Source organism: Corvus hawaiiensis, chromosome 9 (genome assembly GCF_020740725.1).
Source record: "Corvus hawaiiensis isolate bCorHaw1 chromosome 9, bCorHaw1.pri.cur, whole genome shotgun sequence".
In the NCBI taxonomy this organism is placed as follows: Eukaryota; Metazoa; Chordata; class Aves; order Passeriformes; family Corvidae; genus Corvus; species Corvus hawaiiensis.
In genome coordinates, this window is record NC_063221.1 from 12,566,207 (window position 1) to 12,583,041 (window position 16,835).

Consider the following 16,835-nt stretch of genomic DNA (forward strand, 5'->3'; position numbering starts at 1 on the left):
GCCTAGAGAATTTGAAACTCAAAGCAGCATGTCTATATCATGTACCAGATGCTTTTTAAAATTGCATTTTCTAAATGGAAGTGTCTAATCTACATGTCTACTTTGGATGCTTGGTTTTTTGGTTGGTTTTTTTTTTTTTTTTTTTTGCATTCTGGCATGATACACACAGTGAAAAAACTGTCCTCTTCCTCCTAGAGACCTTAAAAATTTACCAGTGGGACAGGAAAACCAGATGGAAAGAGGTAGATGGAACAGTAAGAAGAAAATGTGGAAGGGCATCCTAGGACAAGGCATATTGTGTCCAATAGTTTTGTTTTGCTTTGTTTACATAAACTTTTCTAGTTCCAGATTCTGTTTTCAGGAAATTTTAATGCTTAATGTGATTATTTACAGATGATCTTTTATTTCATTTCACGCATTTTCTTTCTCTGGAAAGGTTTATAATGTAAAGTGCTGCTGTACTCCTTTTGATATCCTGCTGCTTCAGGCTTACTTTCCTCTTCCCATCTTGATGGAAGTATAAATGCATCTCACTGAATGTTACTTAAATAGTAATTGATCTTTATACCTGTGAGCCCCCTTTCTGATAGTGACCACATTTAGGGCCATTGTGAAACCTTTTTGACCTGATTATGTGATTCCAATCAGTTCTGCACTGAACTGCCCAGAGTGCCAGCTGATAGAGTAGCCGTGGTTTAGAGGTCAATTCTCATGTCATTGACAGCAGCTACACACAGGCAGGCAGAGGCTGGTTTGGCCCTTCATGATGAATTTGGGTTATTTCTTATTTTTCTCTTTCAACTTTCATCTTTTTGTTTGAGACTGTACCTGTTCCCAGATGCTTTTTATATTCAGTACAAGTTCTTGCTGCGATCGTCTCACTCTGAATGTCTCTTGCTGAATGAGACTTCAGTAACAGCTATTTCTTTTTATACTTTAAATGTGAATTTCAGCCTTGGTTAAGCAAGAAATTAATTCTGACCTGCCTTCTGTACCAAACCTGCCAAATGAATGGCTATTAAATCTGGGTTATTAAACCCTCAAAAGCTTTTCTGCAACTTCTGGGAGCTGACCTGGAACTTCCTTTACAAAAGGGACTGAAAAGAAAATCAGAAGCTGCAGAGGATTTTTGTGGCTTTTTAATTTTTTTTTTTTTTGCAGGAGGAGTGTGAGTAGAGGGGAGTGCAGTATGTAAATATCAGAATATCCTGTCTTCTGGTTTATTTTTTATTTCCTCAGGTTTCTGGCAGAAGGACTTGCTACTGTCTCTATGTCAAAGTCAGTCCATGGTATTTGTTGCTGACTTTCTTTTTCTGTCCTGTTACTGGTAGGTTTTCAAGTTCTCCCTAAAGACAGGTTAGATAAACTGACAGCTTGCTGGTTGTGGGCAGTTTTCCCCTCAGGCTTGTGTTTAACACAGCACAGGGGTTTTTTTTGTTTGTTTGTTTGGGTTTTTTTCATGTCACTCTCTGCAGCTGGAAAAATTTTCCATGTATATTTTATGTTTTTTTTAATGTTGGACATACATTTAAGAAAGCAAACAAGCAAGCCCTCTTCCAAAGGTAAATAAATAGGTGTTCCAGACCCAAGACCTGCAACTGGACATTCTTGCTTGCTGGGCTCAGCACCTCCATGGGCATGAGCACCTTCTTCTCTTCTAACTGGGCCTTTTGGCTGCATCTGCCTGTAACCAGCTCCTTGGCTCTTGTGAACTGATGGTCTGTCCTGCAGGTTCTTTCCTTCTACCCCTTTGCCTCTCCAGTATTGAAAGAGTTGCTGTGCTATTCTGAGTGTAACTGGAAATACTATTTATTGTGTAGGCAGAGTAACCGACATCTAAGGTAGATGCATCCTCTATGGTCAAACTAATACAACAGTGATATTTAACAGATACCAAGATAATTGACTGATGCAATTAATTATAGACAGAAATAGGTAGAGACAAATAAAATATATACTTCAAATCTGTCAAGCATGTTTAACACTGAGATTACTCAGCAAAGCAGAGTGGGTATTGTTTTGGGGTCTTTGAGCAGTGCTAATCTGTATTATCTAGTTGCTATCTGTTTTATCTGTTTGCTAAGCCTTTTGCACAGAGATACTCACTTTGCTCTGTCCATATTAAACATTTGGTTATCCCTACCTAACGCTGGCACAGTGTAAAACCTTCTGTATACAAGGTGAGATGGGTGTGCTGATTGAAGGCCTGAAGATTGACTGAGCTGGAGCATTCTCAAGGCTTCAAGAAAGGTTTTTACTTGACGCGCTTTCCCGCAGGAGTTCACATTTGCTGTTTTATCTCTGGGAGTGAGCTTAGTGACAGACACACACTGAGAGTCAGGGAGAAATGCCATGGGAGCTACTTAACAGCATTCAGATGCAGAGATGGCATTTGATTCCCAGGTTTCTTTGCTGCAGCTGCTTTATAAGAAATCTAAATCAGGAAACTCTACAGGGTATCAGGAAAGCAGACCTCTGATCTGTGTGCTGTCACCATTAAAAAACGAGTCCTGCTTCTGAAACAATAAACAAATCTAAAGGTTATTATTGAATAGCTCCTGTTTATTTTGGGGGAGTCTGTAAAGTGGCAGAATAGCAGGTGTGTGGACACACCACCGTGCATGGTAGGACTGCAAGAGTTCTCTGGCAAGGTGCTAACAAGTTGCCTGACATACTCATTGTAGCTGCTTTCATTTAATGTAGGAATTGCATTAGTCTAATTCCTACATGTTGTTCAGGTAAAAATGTTCTGGATGTGTTTAAAAGCAAGTGCCAGTCTTTTGAAAGTGTTCCCAGTACCTGTGTTACAGACATCAAATATTCTTAGAGATAGCAGAGCTTGAAATATTTCTTTTGCATTTTAGGTTTTATGCATTCATTTAAATTTATATTTGTAAATATCTGGAGGTGAGTAACTGAAACTTGTTAGTAATCCTTTTTCTTCCCCTTTAGATGTATAGAGCCTGAAAAATCTAAAATACCTTGTGAGTAGACATGCTAATGTTATGCTGAAACTTTGCCTCTTGTTCAATGGAAAGGTAATTTTTTTGTGATTCTTTTGGTGCAGTGAAATTAAGAAAGTCACCAGAAATAAACATAAAAGCAAATGATTAGATGGAAGAAGTGATAAAAATGTAAGCGCTGCCGCTGTAAGATAACATACTCCATGGTGTCAGAACTGAATTGTTGATGAAGTTTGAAGTAATTCCATTTTGCATAATATTTTTAAATTCACGTCTAACACAATTGATTTAAATGTGGAACCTTTGAAATACAAAGAATTAACCTCACCTTCTAGACAAGATGCTTAAGGTTAAAAATAATAGAAACATAAATCTTGTGTAAGTCTTATTAGAAAAGAAATATCTGCACTATCTGAGTTAGATTTCTTTCAACCAAAACTCCTATTCTGAAATGCTACCATTCTGACAGTGTGACAAATTGCTGGAACAAATGCTAAATAGTTAAATGGACAAGTGATGGATGGCCTCATAAGCCTTGCAGGGCAGCCTGTGTAAGATACTAATTGGTTCTGTGGAACTGGTTTTGGTCAATAAATTCACTTGAGGTATTTTTTTTTGTATGTGTGTGTTAGATATCTTTAAAGAATGCAGTGTTGTAGGTGACAAACCACTTGCAATGTATTAGGCCACCAACAACTTTATTTTGTCTGCTCTACCATCTACCTCCTTTCAAGGACATAACCTACTAAAAATCTATTATTGATGCATTGCTGTCTCTCAAATGCTTCTGAATTATGAGTTTATTTGGAAGCCTCCAGAATTTTCTGATGCTAAAAAATGTCCATGTTAAGTTTTCCACAGTGTTTGCAATTGCTTTTTTTTTTTTTTTCTCCTTCCCCTGGAATAGATTCTGCCACCATTGCTCACTTTGAGCAATACTTTCTACTGCAGAGATCCTAAATATTAGTGTAGTCCCCTTGTAAAAAATATTGCCTGGGTGAGTAAAGGCAATCAGACTCTGGACTTTGAGACCTGTGTTAGGAAAGAGCTGAGCTACCAATCCTTGGACCGAACTTGGAGATAAAGGAGTAGCTGCAGAGGGGTTTTCATATTCTCTCTTTGAGTTTAGGTCCTAGCTGCTTCTGTTCTGTAATTCCTACACTTCCCTGGGCTCTCCTGGCTGAGCCATGGCATGGCCAGGGCTGTTCATGGTGGTGTCTGTGCATACCCAGAGCAGCCCTGTCCTGGCAGGGGTCACAGGCTGAGCTGCAGGGTACCCCTGAGCTGCAGAGGGCTGGAGTGCCTGGAGGAGGCTTTGCACACTGTGGTGGCTGAGCCACAGCCCCACAAGGCTGGTGCCTCAACCTGGCTCTGCATCCCTGCTTGGCTCCATCCACACTGTGGCAGGGCTGGGAAGCAGGGTGCTGGCTGGGGAGGGGAACACAGGCAAGACCCCAGCTCTTTCACTGCTCCAAAGTGTGGAAGAGAAGCTCACTGCTGTTGTTCTGGTCCTGGGTAGATCAGCTGAAGGGTTGAAAGGGCTCACCCTGTTATTTCCCAGCAATTAGTGGGTGATTTTTGACAGCTCCTGACTGCTGCAACCCCTGTGTGAGACACCAGCTCTGCTCTGCACAGCCCATCCTGGGACCTGCTGCCTTGACATCATCTCCAGGCATTGAAAAGACAAGCCCTGAAGCAATTGCCTTTCAAGTCCTTCAGTCCTTTGTTGAATTGGGCCCAAAGTGATTTCAGTGGAAATAGGAGATGTAGAGTTTGTTCTTGGTTTCTTTTGGTTTGGATTCTGGTTTTTTTTTATTGCCTTTTTTTTCCCCTCTCAGGTTGGTCTATTTGTTTGTTGGGTGCTTTTTTCCTTTTTTAAAATTTTCATTAGTGTTAAGTAGAATTTTTTTTAACGAATGCCAAAAATGCCCAAAGAGAACCAAAGCCAGCCTCAATAAGCGAGCCAGGGAAGCAGAAGGATTGAGATAGTTTCACAGTTTTTTCAAGATAGCAATATCCTGTTGTACAAAGTAGAATTGATTAATTCTAAAAACATCAGGATTTAGAAGGCTAAGCTTTGAGATAAAGTAAAAATCTGAAATTAACTTAGAATTTAAATAATTCTAAACTTAAACGTATGTTATGTCTTTGTTAGCTTTGCATTCTTTCCCATGCTCACATATATGAGATGTTTGATAATTAAACCCTATATTTCAGCTGCTGTATATTTAAGCCAAATTTGACTGCTAACACTTACTAGCTATGTTAACAGCAACCAAGATGTTTCCAGAATGATCTGTAAGTCTAATATAAATAAACTTCGAGAAAACTTTCCAGGAACTAAAAGGTGTGCAAGTGCTTTAATGTATTTTCAGTTCAGTGCAGTGTAGTCAAGTCTTGTAGAATGCATATGCAACTGCAAGGCAAATGTGCTACTTTGGGAGACTATGAAGATAAGGCTCCATAGGCTCCTTGTAAAATTTTTGGGAGAGATAAATGTCTCAAGGAGAACTTGCTGCATGTGACACACAACCCAGCCCTGGCTGCCCAGTACAAGAAAAACATGATTTGTCCTTGTGGAAAAGTATATTCAAGTAATTATGTGACAAGAATAATAGTTTTTTCCTTAAATCCTAATATAGGATTAGATTTTATGACCAAGCAACCCCCAAAAGAGGCGTAGTGAAACTTAATTTTGTATAAATTATCTGTATGGTAGCTTTCTTGTGCAGGTTAGTTGATTGAGGTATGGAACAAGCTGAACATATCTGTTGTTGATCCAAACAAGCAAGAGCTGAATTAGAGGAGTTCAGAGCTGTCCTGTTAGGGAAGCCTGCTGGATTTGTAGCCACCTGAGAATCAAGAGATAAATACAATATATATTTTCTTACATTTAATGAGATTCTGTGGCTCCACAGAAAAGACTCACAGGTCCCTCTGGAGCAAATTTATAATGAATATTTTAATTTATTAATACAAAGGATTGTGACTATGTGCAAAACAGAACAAACAAGTGTTATGCAATATCTGATATGCTGAACTCTATTTATGCTTATGTAAAAGCCCAAGGCTCACTTAGGATAGTGAGCAGTAAAGTTTAACTACTGAATTCGCCTAAGATGATAGACCAGAAATTTTCTATGTAACAAAGATAATTTTTATTAAATTATTTTACCTTTTTTTTTAGACTGTACATTTTGTGTTCTGTAATTTAGACTTCTTTTTTTTAAGACTGTACATTTTGTGTTCTGTAATACAAAAAATGCTGCTACAGGCAACCTAGCAATGTGCAAGTGAGGCTGTGCCAAGCAAAGAGACCTTGCAGCACAGAGCTCTCCAGTTAGTGGACACCAGGCCATAGATTAAGTGTAGCGATGCAGAATTTCAGGTGTAAATACCAGCATTCTTTTGCTTGTGAATCAACTGGAAATGAGGGTCTTATGCCCATCTGAATATTGGAAATTGGAAGGGTAAACTGTACCTTGGGTACAGTTGACAAGGGAACTGCTCTAAAATCTTATCTCATTTTCCAAAGTTTCCCAGCTAGACTTGAACTTCAAAACTTAAGCCGTTTTAAATTAAGAGTTTGGTTCCAAATAGCTTATGAAACAGATACATAGGTGATGAGCTGATATGTTTGTCACACTTGTATATTTAGGAAGCCATGTGTTTATAAAGTGTTGTGTCACATCTGTGGGAAACACTGCAGCTGCTCATAACTTTGACTGTTAGAAATCTGCTGACCTGCTGGATTCCTTAAGAGTTTCAAGTTATTGCTTAACCTTTCTAAAAGACATTTTTTTTAGTTTATGAAAGTATCTCTTTTCAGAAAACCTGAGTGTGTGATGTTAGCAGAGGAAGTAAAGGGATGGAAAGAATAAAACTGCTGAATGTCAAACTTGCAAGGACCTACTGAAATTCAGGACAAAATCCAAATTCAGGTAATTTCTTAAGTTACCATCTGTTCTGTTCACAAGTATCTTTTATATACTATAAATATACCATACTGTAACAGCTTCCCAGCTGTGAAGAACCCATTTGCCTGACTATTCTTGTAATTCCTCCATAAAACTTTGGTTTTGAAGTTGGCCATCTGCCTAGATGCCAGTGCAATAGGCATTAATAAAATATAATATAAAGAATAAATTAAAGCATCTGCTAAAATTAATATGAAAAGGCTCTATTTGACATAGCAAGAAATACAATAGCATGGAGAAACTGAGCAGTCCGAATTGGAAATCATAATTTTGAGGTATGGAGATAATGAAGGAGGCGCTTGGGAGCTGGTCCAGCAAGTGCTTGCATACACAGAGTGTTCAACCATAAGCCTATGAGTAACCCCATTCATGGCTTACTTGGACATAAACCCAACACTAAGTGTGTTATTTGACAGAAAGAGTTTTTACATCCTGCTACAGCTATAGAGTTATGGAAGATTCATTTTACTGTTGAGGATAACCCTTAGCAGGTGCAGCTTTATTGGAGAGGTAAGGCTGTGTTTCCCTCTTTATCACCACCGTGCTTTGTGTATCTGCTGGGCTGCAGTTCAGAACTGTATCCACGCAGCCCCCAAAGCTCAGTCTGGGCTGCATTGACTCCTCCTGACAGAGAAGCCAAAGGGCAGGATTCTATAAGCACCTGCCTCCTGCCAGACCCAAGTGATGGATTTCCTGCAGGCGGAGAATTTGCAGAACAGGAGTGTACCATACTTTTAATACAGGCAGCGTATAGTCTCTACTCATTGCTGATGCTGATCCAGCAACAGGAGCCTGGCTTGGGCTAAGCATGAAGAAAACTAGGGAGCTGATCAGTACAAGTACACCTTGCTAGTTACAGCTGGGAAAACAAGGGACAACCTGGGAGCTTCGAGCTGGACATTAGAAAAAGCTTCCTTGTGAGGAGGGTGTACAGCACCAGGAGAGATTGTGGTGTGTTTCTTCATCCTTAGAAGGGACTGGAAACTTCTGGAAACGTGTTCCAACTGTCTTGCTTGAGACAATGCTTTTTCAGAACAAATCTCTCTCTCTAGCAGAGATCTAGACCAGGCACTTAGGAAAAAGCAGAAGATGAGACATGCGTAGTTGTTCTCGATATTCTTCTATCATCTGGCAACAATGGGATGGGCATTTCCCAAATAGAAGGTGTTGTCTTTGTATTTGTTTAATAAGTATGAAAAAGTTTGGTTGAGATACTTTAAGGTTTTTATTTTAATCTAGTAATTATTTCAGTTCTGAGATATAACAGAATTGACCTTGTTTTAGAAAGAGTTTTGGTTTTGATATTTAATAACAGGGTATTTTTATGAGAAAAATGTTAAGAATTTAATTACATTTTTGTGACTCACTCTGTCAGCTCTGCCTCCCTGCTACTTCGGGGGTAGACGGGAAAAGATGTTTAAATTCCTGTTTGTTAGTCACTTGAATTCTTCTACACTCTCTTGGACCTGAACAATCTCTTAAATTGTCTTGTTCAGGAAAAACAATCTTCACTTTCTTGATCAGCTGCATAGTCTGTGCCTCAGTAACTGAAATAAGAACAGGTTGTTATATAATTTCTAGCATTAAAAATGGGCAGCTCTGATTCAGCCCCTTCTGAGGCTTAGCTGGGGTTTTAAGGTTTGTAGCACATTCCCCAAGCACTGTTGCCAGCCCTGTATCATTTGTGTGTCTCCTCCTGTATCGTGTGCTTTTTAAACTGGGCACTGGTTCTAGGTTTGTCTCCAGCATGTCTCAATATCGGTGTCTGTTTCATTACATTATTTTAGAAGTCTGCTGTGATTATTGCCTAATCACTTTACACTCATTTCTTGGCCTTCTGGAAACAGGGATTAACCTTCTGTGGCATTTTTTGATCTAGCTAGCCATGGAATATGAGTCATTTATGCTGCTGGTAACAGGCTTTGAATTTTGTGAAATTTGCCTTCCTATCGCAGACCCTGATCTCTGCCATGCCCAGCTTGGTGTCGTTGTCTCCAGCAGAGATTTCCATGGCACAAACACCGTGTCCTGTGCAGCAGCAGAGGCTCTGTGACAAGCACTGCAGTCCCTCGGGTGCACTCAGCACCTTGCTAAGTTAGTGCCTGGGCAGCTGCTCATCCCCCCTCAGCACAGAGCTGGAGGGCCTGGCTGGGCAGGGCACAGCAGCTGCCTCTGCTGGGCTCTGCCAGAAACTAATTTCATGTGGGCGCTGCTGCCAGGCCACCTCCTGAAGCATCTGGGACACTGGGGGAGAGGGCCCTGCTCGTGCTTTTCTTTACTTGCTGGCTGCTCATTCTCAGACCTCTGGCTATTCCTCTTATGGAGCAGTATATGAAAAGTATCTCAAGGGTTTCTCTGTGTATATCAAATCTGAAAAGAATACATCATGCCTCTAATTACGATCTGAAGGTTTCTTTTCATTTGCTTTTATCTATGCATTTTCTTACCAGCTCCTTATCCCTTGAAAACAAACTAGGTCCCTCGGAGATGAACAGACTATTTCAGGTAGGAAACACCAGTTGTGTATATTTAGTTCTACATGCTTGATATCATCACGGTGAAAGGTTCATAGAGAAATCTTGATGAAGACCAAGAGTGGAGACAGATAGTGGAAAAAAGAAAAAATAAAACCAAAATCAGAATAGTGAAGACAACTGATCCAAGGAGCTGAAGACTCATATGCAAAATAGGAAAGACCACTGTGAAAAGCAGCTATTTTCTTTATTTTTTTTTATGCTATGGATAGCTTTAAAAGTTATTAGGAGAGTATTCAGGTGTGTGCAGTGAGTCTTTTACCTCATCTAGCATAACTTTTACTATCACTGTATGTTGCAGTGGCACTCAGTACCACTGCACTAGTTAAGGGTCTGTGAGGAGTATTTCTGTTATAAATCTGGAAGATTGTATCTATGTCTTCTCATATTGCATCATCCTGACAAGTTGTCAGAGGAGAGGCAATTATTTCTACCAAAACATGGAGAACATAACTTACATTTCTAAGGTATGTAGAAAATATGAAATCCACGAAAATATATGGACTTAAGTGAAAGTGATGAGGTTGTTGGGATATTTTTTTTATTTTGCCACAACTATAAAATTTGCACATTGAAACTATAAAAGTGGTCTTTTTCTTGCTGCTAGTTGACAATGAGGTTTAATTGTGTTTTCAGTTTTCAAGGGTGAGGGAGAGGGAATGACACAGTTGAAGACTTGAGAGAGATGGAAAAAAACCCGAAACTGTGGGGCTGGCCAGAAAATATTGTTCTATCCTATGAAAGAGAGATAGTATTATTTCCAGTTTGCAGATTGTTGTTGATTTGGAGAGCAGCTGGTGTTAGAGGAAGAGGCTGCGTTTCCCAGCAATGACTCAGTGGATCTCAGGAGCAGCAGGGAGAGCGGGTGCGAGCAGAGCCAGGAGTGGCTGTCAGGGCTGGGACACCAAGACTATCAGCAGGATGTAGCTTGTTATTTTTACTTTGAAAACTGCCCAAAAAAAGTGAACGTTTTGGAAAGGTAAGACAAAGACTAGGAAACATGGGAGCAGAGACCATGTTTGGAGGGGCAAAAGGAGTCTGTGATAAAGAGTGACGGTACCCTTCAAGTTATCCGATTATGTGGCAGCTTAAAGCAGCACAATGCATCATCAGTGGGATGTAGAGAAGTAGTAGTATGAACAGAGTAACCAACTGAGAGTAAGTGAACTGCAAGTTCAAAATTCAGATTACCCTGTATTTCAGGATACTTGTTTATGTGAAGAAAGCCAAGTGGCCTTGGAGAAGTTAGCAATTTTTAGTTCCTTATTGTGAATTAGCTTCAGCAATGCCGATTATTGAGAATGGATGAAAGAGTTTTCTTATTAAAAATCTTCAAGGTAAAAAATTATTTCTCTATCCCTTGCTGTGAAATTTGAAATTGAATTTTAACCTTTCTTATCTGTTTCCTTAAAAAATTGAGGAAATGAATCTGGATTATATCCCAGCAGTGCACTTATTTGGAAAGATGTGGGAGTTTGAGTCACATTACCATGGTGGAGGTGTCTCATTTGCTGGCTTGGAGCTACAGTTCTTCCTTTGCAGACCTCTACTGAGTGACTAAGTCTGATTCTTAGGACATGGAAGAGCCAAGTTCACTTCTCTGCTCTGTTATTGTTCTGTGTCTCCTATGGCCTTACATACCTTGCCTTAGCACTGGGCTCTGCCTCAGTAATCCTGTTCTAACAGTTTTGCACGATGTTGGTCAATGAAGTAGAAATTTGACTGAGAGTTGGAGACAGCAACTAAATTGTTCATGTCTCATGTAACTACAGAGGGCCCCAGAGCTACTGACCAACATGGCAAGTAATTTCTAGAGCTCTGAGAAATATTCTGGTTTTAGTCAGAAATATTCTATATACTTGCCCAGTTATATACTGGGATTTTGGTAGTTTTCAGAGATACATTTAGGTCCCAAATAGCTCAATCAGTATTTTTTTTAGGACCCTAAATAGAAATTGCAACTACTAACATACAACTCCTCAGAGAATTTTCAAAGGAATTAGTAAAATTTGTTTTCTTTCTTAAATCAGAAGAATTAAACAGAAACATGAATCAGTAAGAAAAAGTCTTCATTATTTATGGATAGAGCCTTTATTTTTCACAATCAGATATGACTTATGGTTTACATCATAATACTGCTGAAATGCATGAGACAGTGAAAGCAGACACCACGTGGTCTCTGCTGAGTGGATGGGAAGCAGAAGCAGTTTGGGGGTGACAGATTGCAGAGCCATGGTGGTGAGGTCAGGATCATCCCTGCTGCATGGCCTATTGTATCTGTGCATGTCTTGAAATCATGAAACCATTTTCTCTGGTTCCTCTACCTTGTTCTGTCAGCATTATTTCCCTGAAGAAGAGTGGTCAGCTGCTTAATAGAATGAGGGGACACAGTGTGAAGTGAAGAAGTCATGTCTAAGAGAGGTTGCTGGAATTTGTGGGTGCCTGGGGAAGGTGCACAAGTACATTCATCCAAGGACGTGCAGACACATTCAGGGGGTTGATGAATATGACAGCTGATACTTGTTTGCTTAACAGCTGGGACCTTCTTTTCTAGCTTCATCACCAGTGGCAAAGTGTTTCATACATGTGCCATGTAGTATAAACACCAGATTGCCTCCCTGCCTGCCAAATTCCCAGGACACTGGTGCCTGTGAAGTTGCTCTGAGTGCACTGAGCAATCGTGATGGCATTTGCTATGTTAGCTTTGTTCACAGGACGTGAACATGCTGAAACGAGCGGTGCATTAACAGCTCGGTGTCACAGTGAGGTTGCCACTGTTAGCATGATCTCACACCCTCCAGAAAGCAACACTGATCTCAATAGCACTTAAAAGCCTGTCCTAATTAATGAGGATGTTAACCTCCTCCTTGGAGGATGGCTGAAGGCCACCAGGACTCCTTCTCATGAGATGACCACATCTAGTAGGAAGGAAAGAAAAATAATTGCTAAATTTTCAATTTTGTGGCTATTAAGAGCTTCTGCATATTTGGCAGTTAAGCCACTCATATCATAGATTTGCTCCATGTTTCCCACTGATCCATTTCCTGCAATTGCCAGATCAGGAGACTATGACCACGCTGAGGTCTTCTGACTGCATAAACGGTTTTTTGATTTGCATTTTTTGTAATTAGCTCTTTAACCTCAGTGGCCTTCCAGGATTGCCTCTTGACATTCTTGTATTAGTTCCCAAAAGCCTTGCTTTTGCACATCTTTTCTGCCATTTTCTCCAAGGTTAATATTTGTCAGCAGTTCCTACTTTTGTAGAGAGTTATTATATGTTATATGCAATTGTAGTCTTGTAGGTAGAATTACCTCCCCTTTTCACTTCAACGCTGCTTTATACTCCTGGGCTACCTGGCAATCCAAAAGAAGTCGTTATCAGAATTAAGAGCTAATCCACAAATCCTTTTGTGTTTTCTCTTTCGTGAAATGCCTCTTGACAATAAAGTTGAATTCACGTCATAATTTAAGTTTAAAATACCAAATAGGTGTTCCTAAAATTAAAATGGCTGTCGGAAAACATATTCTCTTCCTATAATTCCCAGCAGTGAAAATCTGAAAGTAAGAAAAAAGAGGAAGGGGGAAAGCTGGAAATCTGTAGTGGTAGAAGCAAAGGATGCACAGCAGAAGTTTGCACTCTTTCCATTTTGGTGTGCTAACACTTCTGATTTGAATAGTTAATTGCTCTTGTACCTTTAACCCTTTGCAACCATTGCTTTTAGGTGTCTGTTGCAATGGGGAAAATCCATTGCTTAGTATAAAATGAGTGAGTGAAATACTTTATTGCCTTTTATTACTGGGCTCTTTCTATACATAAAAAGTTATACAAGTTACCTTGCTTAAAAATCGCTCTCACAGTGACTTCTCAGGTTGAGCAGCAACTTCTAAAAAGTGAGTATGTCCCTATGATACCTGCTTTCTGAACAAGGCTCCTGCAGTATAGACATCAAGTTATTGACTTTGAGGGGAAGCTGGTAAGATGGGAACATTTTCAATCTGTTATTCTTGTATAGCTAGAAAGAGCAAGAACATGAGCTGAACATTGGTCAGAGATGTTAAGTCAAAAAAAGTAGTAATGCTCTAGCTTACACCCAGTGAAATCATACAGTCTTGTCTTGAGGTGCACAAAGTTTTTCCACAGATTATTTTAGGTCCAGGAATCTTAATATGTTTTCAGGCCAGATTTAAAGGTTTTACACTGGGATGGTGAGGGTGAATGCAGGTAGAGCCCCAGTTACCAGACTTTATCTTATATTTATAATAATCTGGAGGAAAAAAAACCCCAGTAACAATAAATCCCCTTATTTTTAAGATAGCAAACAGAAAAAATCAGAAAAACTCCCCACCTATTTCATATTCTCTTTTCCTGGATTCCTGTTTTATTGTAAACCACTATTTTTAAATAGGCAATATATATGACAGTTTTCCGTAGAGATGTCAGTGGCTGCATGTGTGAGCGATCTGTAAGAGAAATCCGTGTTTAGTGTTTGGTTGAACTCTTAGATCTTGGTAAGTTGTCTTCAATTTGTGAGCTTGTCTTCCATCTGTGTAGTGCATGGAGACAGACAGCAGCCTACGGAGCCAAATGGGAATTTCACTGCTGTGAGGAGTCCCTGACATGCTGATTCTTGCACTGCCTCGTTGGCAAGACTGTGAAGAAGATACATGACCAATGTAAGAAAAAACAGATTATGACATGCATTGGGCTGTAAGTGACATAGTTTGCGTAAGTTCTGAGTGAGTTAAAAAAAAAAAAAATCCCAAAATAGGAAGACATAACTGCCTCTTACATAGCTTCTTGCTTTATGATGCACATTTAGCTCAGCTGAGGAACAGGCATACAGCAGTGAAACTTCTCACTGTAGACCTGGTTTATCATCTCAGACTCTCCACAAAGGACAACTTGGAAGTAGAGACACATTTGTGCACATGTTTACAGGTCACAGACTGCTTTCTTCTCAGGTATGTTTTACAGGAATTATGGCACAATTAACAGAATTGATATGTTTTCCTTTCGGACATTTCATGTTCTTAATTAAATGGGGTACTTTTAGAGTAACTAAATTACTTCTTCAGCATAATTGTGATGTTTAGGGATAGCCAAGACTTATAAAGGTTTTGAATGTGGAAGTACCTATTTTGTTGACTGTTTTTCTTTTACTAGTGCTGTAGGTTGGTTTTGACATCATGGGACAGAAGTTATTACTCAGTTTGGTCCAACAGCTGATGTAAAATGCAGGGTTTATGAAAGTTCTTCTTTTCTGTGGGTGCTTAGGAAAGCAGTGGGGAAAGAGGGAGTGATGGGGGGGATCACAAACCTGTGTACACCCATTTTTATACCATTTTTACCCAGAAAAAGTCTTTTACTGCCTTGGAAAATCAAATAATTATACTGGGTTTGTACATATAAAGTGTCCATTGCAGCACATATAGAGATTACTGGTGAGCAGTACACACTAGGTGGCTAAAAAAAGCAAACCTGTGTAAGCTGATGTAAATACAGTTAACAATGGTTCATATTTTGAATGAAAAAATTTCAGAGGTCTGCAGACTCCCTGGACTAGTCTGTTGCCTGGGAAACTGCACTTCATAAATTAGGGTAAGGGGAAGATGTGGTTATTAGATATGTATTTTTTATAATTATTGCTCTAATTTTCACAATAAACATCCAAGCCAGGACTATGCAATGGTCTTGATCAGCCTTTTCATATTTGTACAGCACTGATAATAAGGTTGGGACATTTTATTGTAAGCAATGCATGGTTGCATAGGAGGTTAAATATTAAGTAAAAAATGGGTTTTTTCCAAGTCTATCAACGTATGTGTTGTAGATATAAAATCTCTTCCTTTTGTTATTGATGACTTGCTGTGCCTGCCTTATATGCAGAATGGACTGCTGGAGGAGTGGTTGAATCCCTTCCTCCCAAACCTGGCATAATTGAAAAAGCCAAGAGAGAATAAGGATTGTCTGAACTCTTATAGCTCTAATAATTTTTTATCCTGTAGGTATCCCCTCTTTTCTTAGCACTTGTACTTTTCAAGAGCACGAGCTTAAATTTTTATAAGGGAGATATAGAAAGATTTACTTAATATGTGGTAAAGCACAGAGCATCGACTTTTGAAATTGTTAAAATAGAACACTTGGACTGGCCACTCCAGACACATTTGCATACTTTTTCAAATGGGAGTTTGAAATATACCAAGAGCATAAGAGTGTAAGTGCATCATTTTTAACCTCCTCTGAAAAGAAGAAGAAAGCAGGATCATGCTAAAATACTAAACAGAGCCTCCTGCTTTGACTACCTAATACAACCAAACCAAATTGGTTTTGCAACCACCATCTCCTTAGGAGAAACTAAGTGGAACCTGGTTTTCATTGAGAGAATGGAGAAAATTAAGGGGAGTATTCATCTTGCTTGAAACTAGATACTCATAGAGAGATGTTGAAAGCTCAAGTCAAAACAAGTTTCAGAGAACTTCTTCCTTCTGCAAGTGCCTCATGTGGTACTTCTAAAATATAACTAAGGATGTCTTCTACAAGAGCAGCCGTTGCTGCTGTCTGGACAACAATTGCAGCACATGCTCCCAGTCACCATTTCCAGGTCTGGTCCTCCAAGGAGAGCTGTGCATGATCAGACCAGCTCTTTGTGCCTGCTGTCCCTTTCTTGGCTTTGGCACATGGCTGCTGGCACTCTGGGTTTCCTTGCACCTGGGATAGATCCCTCAGAGGCCACACCTACCTGCTTGGTTGTGATGTCCTGTCTTGTGCTGAGCACTGGCTTTGCTCTCTGTCCTCTCAAGAGAGCTACAGGTTGCCCAAAAGCTATTTTTTGGGTCTGGTCTCTCCACACCTCGTCTTGCTGGGCTTTTGCTTTTAGAAGCAAAACAAATTCTTTGGCTCAGAAGGAAATATCTTTAAAACTGAGTCTTGGCATTTGGTTTGGAATGGCAGGAAGAAAAACTGTAGTTTTTATATCACTGCATGTGCAGCAGGAGTCCTACTCCAACAAGTTTATATGAAGAAACTCACTGAAAAACTAATGGCTTTTCTTGTAGTAAATCCATTCTTTTCCTGGGGTTAAGAAATTCAGTAACTGTGGGCACTGATCTCTCTGTCAGGGTTTTCCAGACATGGTCTCTCCATAAGTGTCAACATGCTATTGGAGAATGAATGCTTCAGTCCATAGTAAAGATTATTTTCCAAGTCAAATGAAATTGTGGAATTGAGGAGTTGACATTGGCATAATCCCCAAACTGTCACACTTGTGTACAAAAACTAATAACATAGGACATACTGCAGTCTCCTGCACTGGCAGAGTTTATTTTTAACTCTGTAACTGAGGTAAGTTAGGGAAATTTGG